The sequence below is a fragment of the Bactrocera tryoni genome, unplaced genomic scaffold, assembly GCF_016617805.1.
Source record: "Bactrocera tryoni isolate S06 unplaced genomic scaffold, CSIRO_BtryS06_freeze2 scaffold_25, whole genome shotgun sequence".
Lineage (NCBI taxonomy): Eukaryota > Metazoa > Arthropoda > Insecta > Diptera > Tephritidae > Bactrocera > Bactrocera tryoni.
This window is the reverse complement of record NW_024395977.1, coordinates 16,623,017-16,639,244: the sequence shown is the minus strand read 5'-3', so window position 1 is coordinate 16,639,244 and position 16,228 is coordinate 16,623,017.

Genomic DNA, 16,228 nt, shown 5'->3' with positions numbered 1-16,228 from the left:
AACATGGAAGCCGAAGGAAGCCAAGTTACTGATTATGACGCATATCTGGCTATATTTACTATACTGCATTATTATTAAATTGGCTACGCACGCGGAATACGCGAATTGCTCCCCGTCAACAACACGTCGAAAGTACGCCGCGCCGCGTCTCGATAATTGATTAAATTTATATTGAAATTAAATATTTAGGGCAATTACGCAGACGACATACCAGCACGCCAGCTCAACGTTCGATACATGAAGGGCGAGCATATAAATTATATTGAGCCATACGTACTGGTAGCCATTGAATTTCAGGCATGGCTGCCCACTGGCATACCTTCATTGCCAACAATGAAGGAAATTCCCGCTTTATACAAAATAACGAACCTGTCATCCCCACTCCCATCACCGTCAGTAATTCCCATCCATCCCAACCTAATCCCAACAAATATTTGGATAAAATTTTGTATACAAAGAAAATAAATGTTTATTGACTAAACTATCTGTCATCATTTTCTGCAAAAAATTAATAATATTTTATTCTTTCATTATGTACCATATTTAGTTCCTGTCATAATCTGTACTTTTTAACCTATTTCTTGTATAACATAATTTCGATGTTTCACATCTGCCAGCTGTCAACTGACAGCTCACTTATTTTGTATTGCTTTTTATACTCTCGCAACAAAGTTGCTAAGGAGAGTATTATAGTTTTGTTCACATAACGGTTGTTTGTAAGTCCTAAAACTAAAAGAGTCAGATATAGGGTTATATATACCAAAGTGATCAGGGTGACGAGTAGAGTTGAAATCCGGATGTTTGTCTGTCCGTCCGTCCGTCTGTCCGTCCGTCCGTGCAAGCTGTAACTTGAGTAAAAATTGAGATATCATGATGAAACTTGGTACACGTATTTCTTGGCTCTATAAGAAGGTTAAGTTTGAAGATGGGCAAAATCGGCCTACTGCCACGCCCACAAAATGGCGGAAACCGAAAACCTATAAAGTGTCATAACTAAGCCATAAATAAAGATATTAAAGTGCCCCCTACTAAGTTTTTTTGTACATATCTCGGAAACTACTATAGCTATGTCAATCAAATTCTATAGAGTCGTTTCCTTCAGGCATTTCCATTTACAGTTCAAAAATGGAAGAAATCGGATAATAACCTCGCCCACCTCCCATACAAAGGTTATGTTGAAAATCACTAAAAGTGCGTTAACCGACTAACAAAAAACATCAGAAACACTAAATTTTACGGAAGAAATGGCAGAAAGAAGCTGCACCCAGGCTTTTTTTAAAAATTGAAAATGGGCGTGGCGTCGCCCACTTATGGACCAAAAACCATATCTTAGGAACTACTAGACGGATTTCAATGAAATTCGGTATATAATATTTTCTTAACACTCTGATGACATGTCCAAAATGTGGGTGAAATCGGTTCACAACCACGCCTTTTTCCAATATACCGCTCTTTTGAATTCCATCTGATGCCTTCTCTGTATAATATATACATTAGGAACCAATGATGATAGCGGAATAAAACTTTACACAAATAAGGTATTTGAAAAATATGTAAATGACGGATAATGAAATCTCGATTATCACTTTATCATGCGAGAGTATAAAATGTTCGGTGACACCCGAACTTAGCCCTTCCTTACTTGTTTCCTTTGTTTTGCCGGTAAAAACTTCGGCTGGTGTCTTAGGACTTTCTTGTCCCAAAGTGTTTAATAAAATTAAATCATTGAGAAAATGTATTTTTTCTATTTTTTTCCTGTTGTGGCTCCGATTTTATTTAAGAAATTAATCTTAGTTAAGATATCGGTCTTCAGGTTATTAATTTCATAAAACCTTCTTGTGCGCCCAATAGATTACATAATATTATAAAAATATTTTATGAAGGTCGAACCATTAATGGTTCTTACCCTCTTCTTAATTACTAAAGTGTTTTTGTTATTATGTATAAATTCCAGTTCGTATATATGAACTGGTTGCCCCCGTATCAATTAAAATTCTAATGATTTGCCCGGTTTTTGTATCTGGTTTATAATATGGGTCAAATCAGACTTTACCCTAAAAAATGGTTTTCACCTATGTTATTAATTCTCTGAATTTTTGGTTCAGCTGTGTGCTTACTTGTGAACTTTCATTTTGTTTCTTTAGTATACATATGTATTTATTGCTTGATAATTGGTTTGGCAATTGTAGCTGTTACTCCTGGCCTGTGCTTAGATAGCTTGTATAGCCTGGGGTTATTTATTATTTGAATTGATTGATTGACGTCTGGTTCTGAACAATTGGTATATTTTTGGTTTTTATTAGTATTCCTTTGCGGATACCTCAAATTATTTTGAAAGTTTCTATTAAATTGATATTGTTTTCGGGATATCAATATCTTGTTCTCTTTACTAGTATTAGAAAAATTGGTGGGTGTAAAAGTAAAAGGTATTTAGTTTAAAGGATAATTTAAACCAGTTATGAATGTTCTAAGCGCGGTTTCTCGATTTTTAATATTTATTTGCTTTGTTACATTTTTTTTTTTGTTTTTAATTTTAATTTGTTCCGTGCGTCATTATTGTTTTATTAATTAACAATGTCAAATTCTTATTGACATCATTGTAATAATCAATTAAGGATTGCGATTCTGTCTCAGTATGCTCATTTCTTGGTCAATTACGTGTACGAAAATATGGCCCCTAAATTTAAAACTGTGGTATCGGGGTTCGCCAAAATGTCGTTAGCAACCCCAAAAATATTGTTTCCCCAGGATCGTTAGGGCATTTGTAGACAGAAGAAGAAAGAGGCCATGAAGAGCTTGATAAGCTGGCCGACAGGGGTAATGCTCGAAAATTCTACAAAAAAATGCGACGGCTTACAGAAGGTTTCAAAACCGGCGCATACTCTTGTAGAACCGCCAGAGGTGATCTAGTGAATGATGCCCAGAGCATACTAAAAGTATGGAGGGAACACTTCTCCAACTTGTTGCATGGCAGGGAACGCACAACACCAGGAGAAGGAGAACCCGATTCCCCAATCGATGACGATGGAGCAGACGTTCCATTGCCCGACCATGAAGATGTTCGAATAGCAATTACACGCCTGAAGAACAACAAAGTATCAGGGGCCGACGGATTGCCGGCCGAGCTATTCAAACACGGCGGCAAAGAACTGATAAGGAGCATGCATCAGCTTCTTTGTAAATTATGGTCGGACGAAAGCATGCCCAACGATTGGAATTTAAGTGTGCTATGCCCAATCCATAAGAAAGGTGACCCCACAATCTGCGCCAACTACCATGGGGTTAGCCTCCTCAACATCGCGTATATGGTTTTATCGAGCGTATTGTGTGAAAGATTAAAGCCCACCGTCAACAAACTGATTGGACCTTATCAGTGTGGCTATAGACCTGATAAATCAACAACCGACCAGATATTCACCATACGCCAACTCTTGGAAAAGACCCGTGAAAGAAGAATCGACACACACCACCTCTTCGTCGATTTCAAAGCTGCTTTCGACAGCACGAAAAGGAGCTGCCTTTATGCCGCGATGTCTGAATTTGGTATCCCCGCAAAACTAATACGGCTGTGTAAACTGACGTTGAGCAACACGAAAAGCTCCGTTCGGATCGGGAAGGACCTCTCCGAGCCGTTCGATACCAAACGATGTTTCAGACTAGGCGATTCCCTATCGTGCGACTATTTCAATCTGCTTCTGGAGAAAATAGTTCGAGCTGCAGAACTAAATAGAGAAGGTACCATCTTCTATAAGAGTGTATAGCTGCTGGCGTATGCCGATGATATTGATATCATCGGCCTCAACACCCGCGCCGTTAGTTCTGCTTTCTACAGGCTGGACAAGGAAGCAACGCAAATGGGTCTAACAGTGAACGAGAGCAAGGCGAAATATCTCGTGTCATCAAACAAACAGTCGTCGCACTCGCGACTTGGCTCTCACGTCACTGTTGACAGTCATAACTTTGAAGTTGTAGATAATTTCGTCTATCTTACAACCAGCTTAAACATCACCAACAATGTCAGCCTAGAAATCCAACGCAGGATAACTCTTGCCAACAGGTGCTACTTCGGACTGAGTAGGCAATTGAGAAGCAAAGTCCTCTCTAGACAAACAAAAACCAAACTTTATAAGTCACTCATAATTCCCGTCCTGCTATATGGTGCAGAGGCCTGGACGATGACAACAACTGATGAGCCGACGTTGCGAGTTTCGAGAGAAAAGTTCTGCGAAAGATTTATGGTCCTTTGCGCGTTGGCCACGGCGAATATCGCATTCGATGGAACGATGAGCTGTACGAGATATATGACGACATTGACATAGTTCAGCGAATTAAAAGACAGCGGCTACGCTGGCTAAGTCAAGTTGTCCGGATGGGCGAAAACACTCCAGCTCTGAAAGTATTCGACGCAGTACCCGCCGGGGGAAGCAGAGGAGGAGGAAGACCTCCACTCCGTTGGAAGGACCAAGTGGAGAAGGACTTGGCTTCGCTTGGATGTTTCAATTGGCGCCACATAGCGAAAAGAAGAAACGACTGGCGCGCTGTTGTTAACTCGGCTATAATCGCGTAAGCGGTGTCTACGCCAATAAAGAAGAAAGAAGAATACTCACAGGGAAAAAACTATTTATACTTAATACTAGTGGGATTATTTCCCATGTTTTGAATAAATATAAGATTTACTTACAACTAACTTGAAGTTGTTGGTGCCTTTGCTGTTGTTTAAGTTTTGGAAATTTGTTCCTTTTTTTTCTCTAAACTTGGCCTTTGCTTTATCGCTTTTAATGATTAGTTTTCACTGGGACACTGCTCTTTGTTGTTTCTAAGGATTTCTTCGTTTTGAATATTTTTGAAATTGTGTTTTTTATATTTCTTTGGGTAAACTATAGATTTAGTTTGATTGAGGAGCTTAATCGCTTTGTTTGCACTTTTCTTTGTGATTTGACTTTTTGCTTTTGTTACACTTCGTTAAGCTTTCGCAAATCGTCACGTTGCGTGGTATATACTTACAAGAGATTATTCCTTTACAATAACAATGGTGCTCTTGTAATGTACGAAGGCTTCACGATTGGCAAGATCGCCTGTAAAAGTAAAAGGCATATGTGTGAGGAGAAGTATTTCAGAAACTAGCCGATATGATGTGTCCGCCGTAACGTCAATCAACAATTCCATTCGGGAATTACTTAGCAATATTGCGAAGCTTAACGCATGCGCCAAGGATGAGCTTACCCGACGGGGTAAATTAAATTGTAACGGGTCAAGCCAGCCAAAGGTTTTTAAAATTACCCTTAAAAGGTCACGGAACGGCAAGCAAGTGGGGGAAAAAACGCCCCCAAAAAAACTCAAACCTCTCACAAGGAGCTATCGATGAAAACGGTAGTCGACCTGAGTAGCGGGGGAGGAGGAAACAATCCTAAAGATGCTAGAGCGAAATAAAAGGCAGAAGGAGACTGGTACAGCGTAGGACACAGAGAAACAATCAAAAGAACCTCTTTTTTTAAAAATACTCCAGAACTATTTTTAAAATAACTTACATTTAAGCATTATACGGATGGTAAAACTATAAGTAAGGTTGATAATGTAAAAATGAAGTTTTTATTTTTTACGCCAGTCTAAACGCGGAGACTACAAGACAACCATATCAATCCAACCACATACGCACAAATATTATGCACGCTTTGAACATCAAATGCCAGCCACATCAATGCTAAATCCCCAACATCAACAATTCCAACAAACCGTTCCATTTCGACCGATGGCCCCTAAACCACAACCAAAGCCAGAGCCTATGGAAGTAGATCAAAGGATCTCATCGAGAATGGTTAATTATATAAATAGACCACAATTCGAGACAATACGGCTTTGAAAGTAATATGAACGAATTCCTCACTGAAACAGATGAAAGGGGTGAAACGACGGAAATTACATACAATAGTTTACTCTGCGTTGAATTTTTTAGAAATTTACCATATTTCGCGTGTAAAACCAGGAGCGGTCAAACGTTCAACATACTAATATACACAGGTTCAAATATAGTATATTCATCCAAAATTTGTCTCGAATCCAATTAGAAACCAAGAACGCTTTAAAGCAGTCACAATCGGTGGAAGTGTACTTATAATATATCATAAAGTCGCTAATTTGTTCAATCACCCAGACATAAATGAAAAAAATTTAATACTACCAACCCTTACGTCATTCGATGATATCATGAGATGTGATAGTTAAAAAAATTAGAAGCAGAAATCAAAAATAGCAAAAAAATAATGACAATAAAGAATAACATACACATTCCCATTAAGAGTGTCCAAACGAGAGTCTGCAAAAAGACTCATCAACTTTGATCAGCTGTTGAAGCATTCGATAAAATCAGAAAATCATTAATATCAATATCCCTAATACTAAAGAATTCCATCTGACAAGAGACAACATATACCAACCAATAACATTCTCTTCAATAACCTTATCCAAAATGCAACAAAAATAACGCCATCAACGTGAGAGAAATTCTCGAGATATTTTTACCTTTACGGTAAATCAAAAGTTAAAATTTTACTGACTATCAACGTGTTTGCAGTAGTTTGAACGGAATCGCGAGTATCAAAAGATGAAGGGCGTATTTAAAAGAATATAATTGTGAATTGCTGTACCGCCAGGTAAAGATAATGTCGTAGAGAAGGCGTTGTGGTAAGTAAGCGCGCAATGAACGCAGTTACCTCTACACATCACAGTGCCGACTGGCTAGATGAGTTAGCGCTCCCCCCTCAACGCACGTCCTTGAATGATAACACACCACACCATCGCGATCCACACCTGAAGACACCACACACGAAGACATCACACATGAACACAACACACATGACAACATCATACAGTTACGCGTATTCACCACCCAGCAGCCCTTAAAAGGATCAGCATTAACGCAATAACGAGCAACGGCCCTTTTTTTCGATTCCCGTTCGTAGCAACAACATTTCTCAGGCGGTCCGCAGCAGTGAAGCGAGTACTGACAATTATTCAAAGTGTTTTTACAAAACTATTCAAAGGTGTTGTTGGAGGATGGAGTCATGTGTCGAAGTTCACGCAAGTGAGGAAAGTTCTCTGAACGCCATTCACTTGGGAGTGGCCAGAAACGATTCTTTACATATGACTCAAGCAGCTCACGACTTCCGGTCTTTGACCAAGTATCCTCTGGGTAGCCTAAGAACATCCGTTCGAAGGCGAGCTAAAGTGAGAAAGCGAAACATCCCCATAGGGTTGTGCGCTGGGTTTGGGACCCGCCAAAAAGCTCACCCCAATGAGAAGCTACCAACAGCCTCTGATGAGAAACCCCCCTTTTGGTGACGACCATGGCTAACGAAATAAGGATAATGATATTACGGCATGCACCTGGAATGTCCAGTCCCTTAAATGGGAAGGTGCCGCTGCTCAGCTGGTTGATGTCCTCGGGAAAATAAAGGCTGACATCACCGCCGTCCAAGAAATGCGATGGACGGGACAAGGACAGAGACGAGTAGGTCCTTGTGACATTTACTACAGTGGCCTTATAAAGGAGCGCAAGTTTGGTGTGGGATTCGTGGTGGGAGAGAGACTCCGTCGCCAAGTACTATCATTCACTCCGGTGAATGAACGTCTAGCCACAGCGCATCAAAGCGAGGTTTTTCAATATATCGCTGATTTGCGTCCACGCCCCGACGGAAGAAAAGGACGATGTGACCAAAGATGTCTTTTATGAGTGCTTGGAGCGCAATTATGAGAGCTGTCCCCGCCACGATGTCAAAATCGTGCTTGGCGACTTTGACGCCAGGGTGGGTAAAGAAGGTATCTTTGGCACTACGGTCGGTAAATTCAGCCTCCACGACGAAACATCCCCAAATGGGTGGAGGCTGATCGACTTCGCCGGGGCCCGAAATATGGTTATCTGCGTTCCAGCACAAGAAGATACATCAAGCTACCGGGCTGTCTCCGGATCGAAAAGCCACCAACCAGATCGATCATGTTGTGATAGACGGAAGACACGTCTCCAGTGTTCTAGACGTGTGCACGCTCCGAGGCCCCAACATCGACTCGGACCACTACATTGTTGCAGCTAAGATTCGCACCCGCCTCTGTGCAGCAAAAAACGCACGCCACCAAACACAAGGAAGGTTCGAAGTCGAGAAGTTGCTATCACAACAGACAGCTGAACGATTTTCTACTCGGCTTGCACTCCTGCTCTCTGAGAGGACGGCATTTCAAACTCCTTACGTACAGCTGCAACCGAAACCATTGCTTTTCGGAAAATTCAAAAGAACATCTGGTACGACGAGGAGTGCCGTGTTGCAGCGAAGAGAAAACAGGCTGCCTACCTCGCAACGTTACGATCGACCACAACACGTGCGGGATGGGATAGATACTGAGAGTTGAAGAGCGAAGCGAGACGCATTTGCAGACAGAAAAAGAAAGAGGTCGAAATGCGAGAGTATGAAGAGCTTGATAAGCTGGCCGACAGGGGTAATGCTCGAAAATTCTACGAAAAAAAGCGGCGGCTTTCAGAAGGTTTCAAGACCGGAGCATAATCTTGTAGAACCCCCAAAGGTGATCTAGTCACCGATGCCCAGAGCATACTTATATTATGGAGGGAACCCTTCTCCAGCCTGCTGAATGGCAGTGAACGTACAACATCAGGAGAAGGCGAACCCGATTCCCCAATCGATGACGATGGAGCAGACGTTCCATTGCCCGACCATGAAGAAGTTCGAATAGCAATTACATGCCTGAAGAACAACAAAGCGGCGGGGGCCGATGGACTGCCGGCCGAGATATTCAAACACGGCGGCAAAGAGCTGATAAGGAGCATGCATTAGCTTCTTTTTAAAATATGGTCGGACGAAAGCATGCCCAACGATTGGAATTTAAGTGTGCTATGCCCAATCCATAAAAAGGGAGACCCCGCAATCGGCGCCAACTGCCATGGGATAAGCCTCCTCAACATCGCGTATAAGGTGCTATCGAACGTATTGTGTGAAATATTAAAGCCCACCGTCAACAAACTGATTGGACCTTATCAGTGTGGCTATAGACCTGGCAAATCAACAACCGACCAGATATTCACCATACGCCAACTCTTGGAAAAGACCCGTGAAAGGAGAATCGACACTCACCACCTCTTCGTCGATTCAAAGCTGCTTTCGACAGCACGAAAAGGAGCTGCCTTTATGCCGAGATGTCTGAATTTGGTATCCCCGCAAAACTAATACGGCTGTGTAAACTGACGTTGAGCAACACGAAAAGCTCCGTTCGGATCGGGAAGGACCACTCCGAGCCGTTCGATACCAAACGAGGTTTCAGACAAGGCGATTCCCTATCGTGCGACTATTTCAATCTGCTTCTGGAGAAAATAGTTCGAGCTGCAGAACTAAATAGAGAAGGTACCATCTTCTATAAGAGTGTATAGCTGCTGGCGTATGCCGATGATATTGATATCATCGGCCTCAACACTCGCGCCGTTAGTTCTGCTTTCTACAGGCTGGACAAGGAAGCAACGCAAATGGGTCTGGCAGTGAACGAGAGCAAGACGAAATATCTCGTGTCATCAAACAAACAGTCGTCGCACTCGCGACTTGGCTCTCACGTCACTGTTGACAGTCATAACTTTGAAGTTGTAGATAATTTCGTCTATCTAGGAACCAGCATTAACACCACCAACAATATCAGCACTGTGCGTCATAAAGTCACAAGAAACTGCTTCGATGATTTGTTAAAAATAATGCAATCGGAGAATATTTCTGTACCAACATCTTCGAAAGGAGTTTTACGGCAAGCGACCTGCATATTGAGAACTGTTGCGGCAGGAAATTATTTGCACATAGGCCTAGAAAAGCAACTAAGGAGTATCGCGATATCGTTGAGAGACGTTATTAAAATTGAAATCGATGTCGGTATTGACGGCTCACCTTTGCACAAAAGCTCAAGTGTAAGCTTGTGGCCTATTTTGGCAAAATTCCATCCAAAAAGAAATACAAAGGTGAAGTTTTCTTGTTTTGCAAAAAAAAAAAATATTTATTGGATCTGTTTTTTGTTTTAAATGCCTAACAATAAGTTATAAAATCTATTAGGTCTACAACTATGCTTCCGCCGTTTTCTTGTAAATTTAAGCCTTTATTGCATAAAAACGTTATTCAAAATATTGGCCGTCGCTAGCTACTACTCCCAACAAATGTAAAGGATTTAGTTTTGCATGCTTCAATTTTTGCTTTCAACTTGAGAATCGCAATGTATGCATATATGTATGCTTCGTGTTTGGCCGTCGGCATTTCCATATTGGCATATAAAAATAATTATGATATGAGTATAATTTTGTATGAATGCATGCATAGTAATATTTACAGTCAATTTGGACTTGCATATTTAATAATTTTATTTGATTTTTACATAATATACTATACTAATAAATATTTTTGTATTATGTTTTTTACTAATAGAAATTGAATTTATCACAACAATATATAAATATGTACATACATCGTCTATCATATTAATCTTATTATCTGCTCATATGAATGTATGTATACTAGGGTGTGCCATTTTGAGGTAACATTTTTTTTCAACTGAAAAACATGCTCAAAACTTTCGAAATGTGTAAAAAAAAAGTCACTCAAAAGATGAGCTCTTAAAATTAATTAAAATGTGCGCATGTGCGCGTTCAGAAATTCAAGCCATGATTTTATCACTTATCAATATATGTATTACATGTGCGCGCATTAATTCGCATGTTCATACATTTATATATACTTAGATGTACATATATTTGCATACATTTCTGAACAAATAATGCACAAGCATACAAACATACATATGTACACATGTGAAATATAGGCTGGTGTTATATTGTCAGTGAAAGTAGACGTGTTTCTTAGTGGTCCAGGATATCTGCAAGAATTTGTGGTCTTTTAAAGCGATAGCAAACTAGTTTCTGTTTGAGACTTACCGGGAGACTGGAACAAAAATTGGTTTATTAGAATTTATTTGGCACTTACCTGCCCCTTTTTTTTGGCAAATTTATATAAAAATTAAATAGCAATTTCCGCACGTAACAGCGAATCAAAATTCACTCAATTATTTTTTGCGGTTTTGATTTGGTCAATCAGCTGTTCTTTGTTTCGTTTCTCCTTCTCCTTATTCGTTTTGCTTTGGGTTACGGCATTGCCAGCCAACAAAATACAAATAAGGTTTGTTAAGGCAAAGGACTGAACGTACCTACTGACAGGTGTTCCCAACTATTTTCTGGCAGAGTTATGGCCTCTGAGAATAGTTTGGGATGTACACCAGAGAATCCTTTTCGGAGGAACCTAAAAAATTTTGAGAACGCCTCCAAAAGGCAAACATGAAGAATCCGCTGCTGCTGGATCAGCAAAAAGATGTGAAAATGCCGACCAAACAGTCAGAGGCGGTAAATCCCAATATTTTCTGCAAATTGGGTAAAAAAAGTAGAGAGCTCGAAAGCATGATGTCCGGCCAGAGACATATAAATCAAGCAATGCGTGATCTAGTGAGCTGCATCACAAAAAATGCACCAAAGAGACCACGCGAGATATTGGGATATTTGCCACCAACGAAGAAGCCCAAAAACATAAGCCTCAAAGTGCAAGCGACATAGAGTGAGGTCACTAAACTCATGCACAAAGACGGTTTGGGAGACAAGACCGCAGGCGAGAAATAGATAGACGTTGTAAGAAAGAAGAAATCGATCGAGGAGAGAATCAGATCGAAACCAGACGCTATTATTTTAACAAAAAAAGAGGGAGCGTCGAATGCCGATATCCTGCAGAAAATAAAATGTGACAGAGGCCTTGAAGAACTGTGTTAAAACGTGAGGTACATTAGAAAAACCCTCAAAGGAGACCTACTAATTGAATTAAAAAATCAAGCAGAAAAGAGAGCCGACACGTTCGAAAGCGCCCTAGAGGGAGTTATTGGTGAGATGGCTGTAATACAGCCAAAATCCCATAACATTACCATTATGTGCAGAGACTTGGACGAGATAACCACCCCTGAAGAAATCTGTGAGGCATTACAAAAGGAGTGTGGGATCCAAAACCTGGGGAAGCAAAATATAAAAAACCTGCGGAAAACTCGAAGTGGCACTCAAATAGCTCTTATATGCCTACGAGCTGAGGATGCCAAAACTTTACTCAAGTGTGGTAAAGTTAAGATCGGGTGGTCTATCTGTCGCCTCCGATAATTTTCACCTATTACTCGTTGTTTTAGGTGCTTCAAACTTGGGCATATAGCACACAAATGTTGCAGCCCCATTGATAGGTCTTCCCTTTGTACACGTTGCGGAACCCCAGGTCACGCAGCAAAGTCATGTACAAATTCCCCAAGTTGTATGCTTTGCAAAGGGATGCACTCCGTTCTAAGTACGGTTTGTCCTATATACGCATATACGTTGAAGTCAACGAAAAAATTAAGATACTGCAACTAAATCTCAACCATTGCGCTGCAGCACAAGACCTTCTAAAACAGACAGTGCTAGAAGAAAACATAGATGTCGCCCTATTAAGCGAACAATGTTCTCAACGTTCGGAAAGCACTTGGAATAAAGATATAAGTGGCAAGGCGGCAATATGGGCCTGCAAAGGTCAAGCCTTCACATCCCGTTCCAACGAAACCCATAACGGCTTTACATGGGCGAATATACAAAGAATATTTTTTGTAAGCTGCTATGCTCGTCCGAGTGCAACAATCAGCGACTTGAGGACTTTCTCCTGGAGCTATCCCTAGAAATCAGAAGCAAATCGCCAATAATAATAGCGGGAGATTTTAACGCATGGTCTACTGCATGGGGTAGCAAAATTAGCAATCATCGTGGTCGCCTCATTCTAGATTTTTTGAGTTAAACAAACCTTACGATTCTAAACAGTGGCACACAAAATTCCTTTCAAAAGGGAAATAAAGGTTCAATAATAGATTTAATGTTTGCTAACGCGTGCTTAGCAGGCATACTAAGTGGAAGGTGTCAGATATGTACACAAATAGCGACCAAATGGCTATAAATGCTGAAGTCTCGTTCTCCCAAGAAACGGAACACTGTCCAAGAAATACCACCCGAAAACGAAGTCGGCGGCAAAAGGAATTTGATGCTGACGTCTTTAAGAGTGTCTGGAGTGCAGCAAATGCATCAGGCGAAAACGCAGCCCATTTAGTATCCGCTGTGCGCAAGGAACTACTTGCAGCATGCGATGCAACTATGCGCAGGACGAGATACTATAGCAATCGTAAGACGGTGGAAAGACGAAATTGCCAAGCTGAGGAAGCTCTGTCACTCAGCTAGACGTCGCGCACAGCGAAACCAGGGAAGGGAAAACGAAATCCGCCTCAGAGAAGCATTTAAATGCCAAATAAAGCTCCTGAAGTCAGCCATTATCCGTAGTTAGAGATCCTGTTTCGAAAAGCTCTGTGAAGAGGCAAATATAGACCCCTGGGGAACGGCATACAAAATCTGTATGTCGAAATTCAAAAATAAGTCTCAGCAGCCCGAGAATGCATTATTTATGAAAAATGTTGTCGAAACTTTATTCTCAACATATGCCTCCATTTCCTATATTAGACGAAACGAAGCTACGGAGCCACCCCTATTAGTCACAGAAGACGAACTTTTGGCTATTGGGAAAAAAATAAAAAACTCCAAAGCGCCTGGAATAGATGGTATACCAAATAGAGCCTTTAAAGAAGCCATAACTCTAAGGCCCAGTTTATTTGTTAACATGTACAATGCGTGTATATCAGAAGAGGTATTCCCCGATCCGTGGAAGATACAGCGTCTGGTTCTACTGCCAAAGCCAAAAAAGCCACCAGAAGAACCTTCATCTTATCGACCCCTTTGCATGCTCGACACAATTGGGAAAGTGTACGAAAGCATTGTAAGAAACCGCTTGGAGATAGCAATCCAAAAAGCCGGTGGTTTATCAGAGAGACAATACGGCTTTATTAAAAAGAGGTCCACTATTGACGCACTACGAGAAGTAGTCGACACTGCGAAATGTGCAATAAGTGGAAAAAGATGGAAAGGTGGTACAAAAAAATACTGCGCGCTAATAACCCTGGATGTAAAGAACGCATTCAACTCCGCAAAATGGGCAAATATAATAAAATCTCTACACGATATACACGCTCCTCATTATCTGATAAACATTATAGTGAGTTATTTTCAAAATAGGAGATTGCTATTCAAGACCGACGAGGGCACGCAGAGCTGCACTATCTCCAGTGGAGTACCGCAAGGCTCAGTTTTAGACCTGCTGCTATGGGACCTGATGTACGACGGGGTGTTAAGAATACCGCAACCAAAAAATGTGAAAACAATCGTATATGCGGATGACCTCATACTGGTAGCTGTAACTAAACATCTGGCTGACCTCCGGATCAAATGCAAATCAGCATAAATGGTTTGCGCCGATGTTTTGCTACCATGAGTCTAGAGCTGGCTGAGCAGAAAACAGAAGTCCTGCTCATAAGCTCCAGAAAAATTAAGGAGAAAATTTCGTTCACCATAGGAGAATGTGAGATTACTTCACAGCCGCAGTTGAAGTACCTTGGGGTAATACTGGACTCACGACTCAAGTTCAAGGAATATTTGGAAAATGCGACAAGTAAAGTAAATAAAATATATAATGCGTTATCTAGAATGATGGCAAATAAAGGCTGTGGGCGTTCCAGCCGACGATGTTTAATAGCTAAGGTAATAAGTTCAGTTATCCTGTATGCGGCTCCAATATGGATACAGGCGCTAGAAATAAAATCATATGCTAGACCAATTAACACAGTGCATAGGCTTTCAGCAATACGCGTGATAAGTGCTTTCCGAACCATTTCAAATGACGCCGATTGAGACTAATTCGCGCGAATATATAAATTGTCAGAGACGTTTACCACAGAAAAAAAGGGGAGAGAATTAAAAGCATTGAAATGTGGCAGCAGCGCTGGCAAGCTTCATGCAGAGGACGATAGACCTACCAACTGATTTCGGATATACATTCGAGGATAGGTAGACAATATGGGGACCCTGACTACCAACTCACCCAAATACTCAGTGGGCATGGTTGCTTCAGAAGCTACCTATTTAAATATCGTCATAACTTTAGTCCATACTGTCCGACGTGTACAGAGTGTATAGAAGACTCTGAACACGTTTTCATTTATTGCCCTCGGTTTCCAAGTATAAGGGAAAAGTTGAAAACCACCCTTGGAGGTAGTTTCACGGTGGAAAACTTGACTGCACTTATGTGCGAGTCCTCTGTAAAGTGGAAAGCTGTTAGCGTAGCGGCATAACTAATTATGATAAAATTGAGACATTTAGAACAGATTAGGTGTCAGTCAGTCCGTGCAATAGAGGAGACTTAAACGTCTTCTTCTCTCCCATGAACTAATACTTTGTCCAGTGGTCCCGTGGGAGAGACATAAGGTGGGAGTAGGTTAGGTTTAGCGGATTAAAGTCCCGCACTCCGGCTTTCGATGCTTCCATCTACTATAAAAAAAACATGTGAATATGTCACCAACAAAAAACTGAAACACTGTTCTCCAAAATCAACAATTGCTAAAATAGCATAATCATGGCAAGCCAATATGGCAGCCGAATTGCCGAAGCTCAAATGTAGTAAATTTTACAACAAAAACGATTTCATTCATAAACGCAGGCGCATACTCCACAAGCGACTTCGCTTCATTCATAAAAACAGACGCCGTAACATCTCCCCGAGCATGCCTTTGCCAACAAGCGGCTTTTCACGACGATGGCAAAAGCTAAAAATCATAAATTGAACATCTTTCTGGTGTTTGTTCTAAGAAGGCAGGGAGAAAAGTGGCAACATAGCTGTTGTCGATTTACAATATTTGTCAATTCTACAATATTTGTCCTTGGCTCGCAAAAATCAGCGTCGATATGTATGCAAGCTCATACAAAAACATACATTTTTACGCTAGTAGTGACAACGGAGATGCGAAAAGATGCGTGCCGCACTTTTTTTATGAATGTAGGTATATACGTATGTGGCTCGCATTTGCTTTCGCAAACATACAGACGAATGTGTCAAAGAAATAATATATGTATATGCCATAGAAATTCTGTTGCTACAAATATGGAAATGATAACGAAATAATGCGAATATGCATATTTAATGAAGCTCACCAATTTTCTTTGAAGAAATGAAGTTCATTTGGCACATCTTTACTTTGTAATAGTCGAAATAAATAT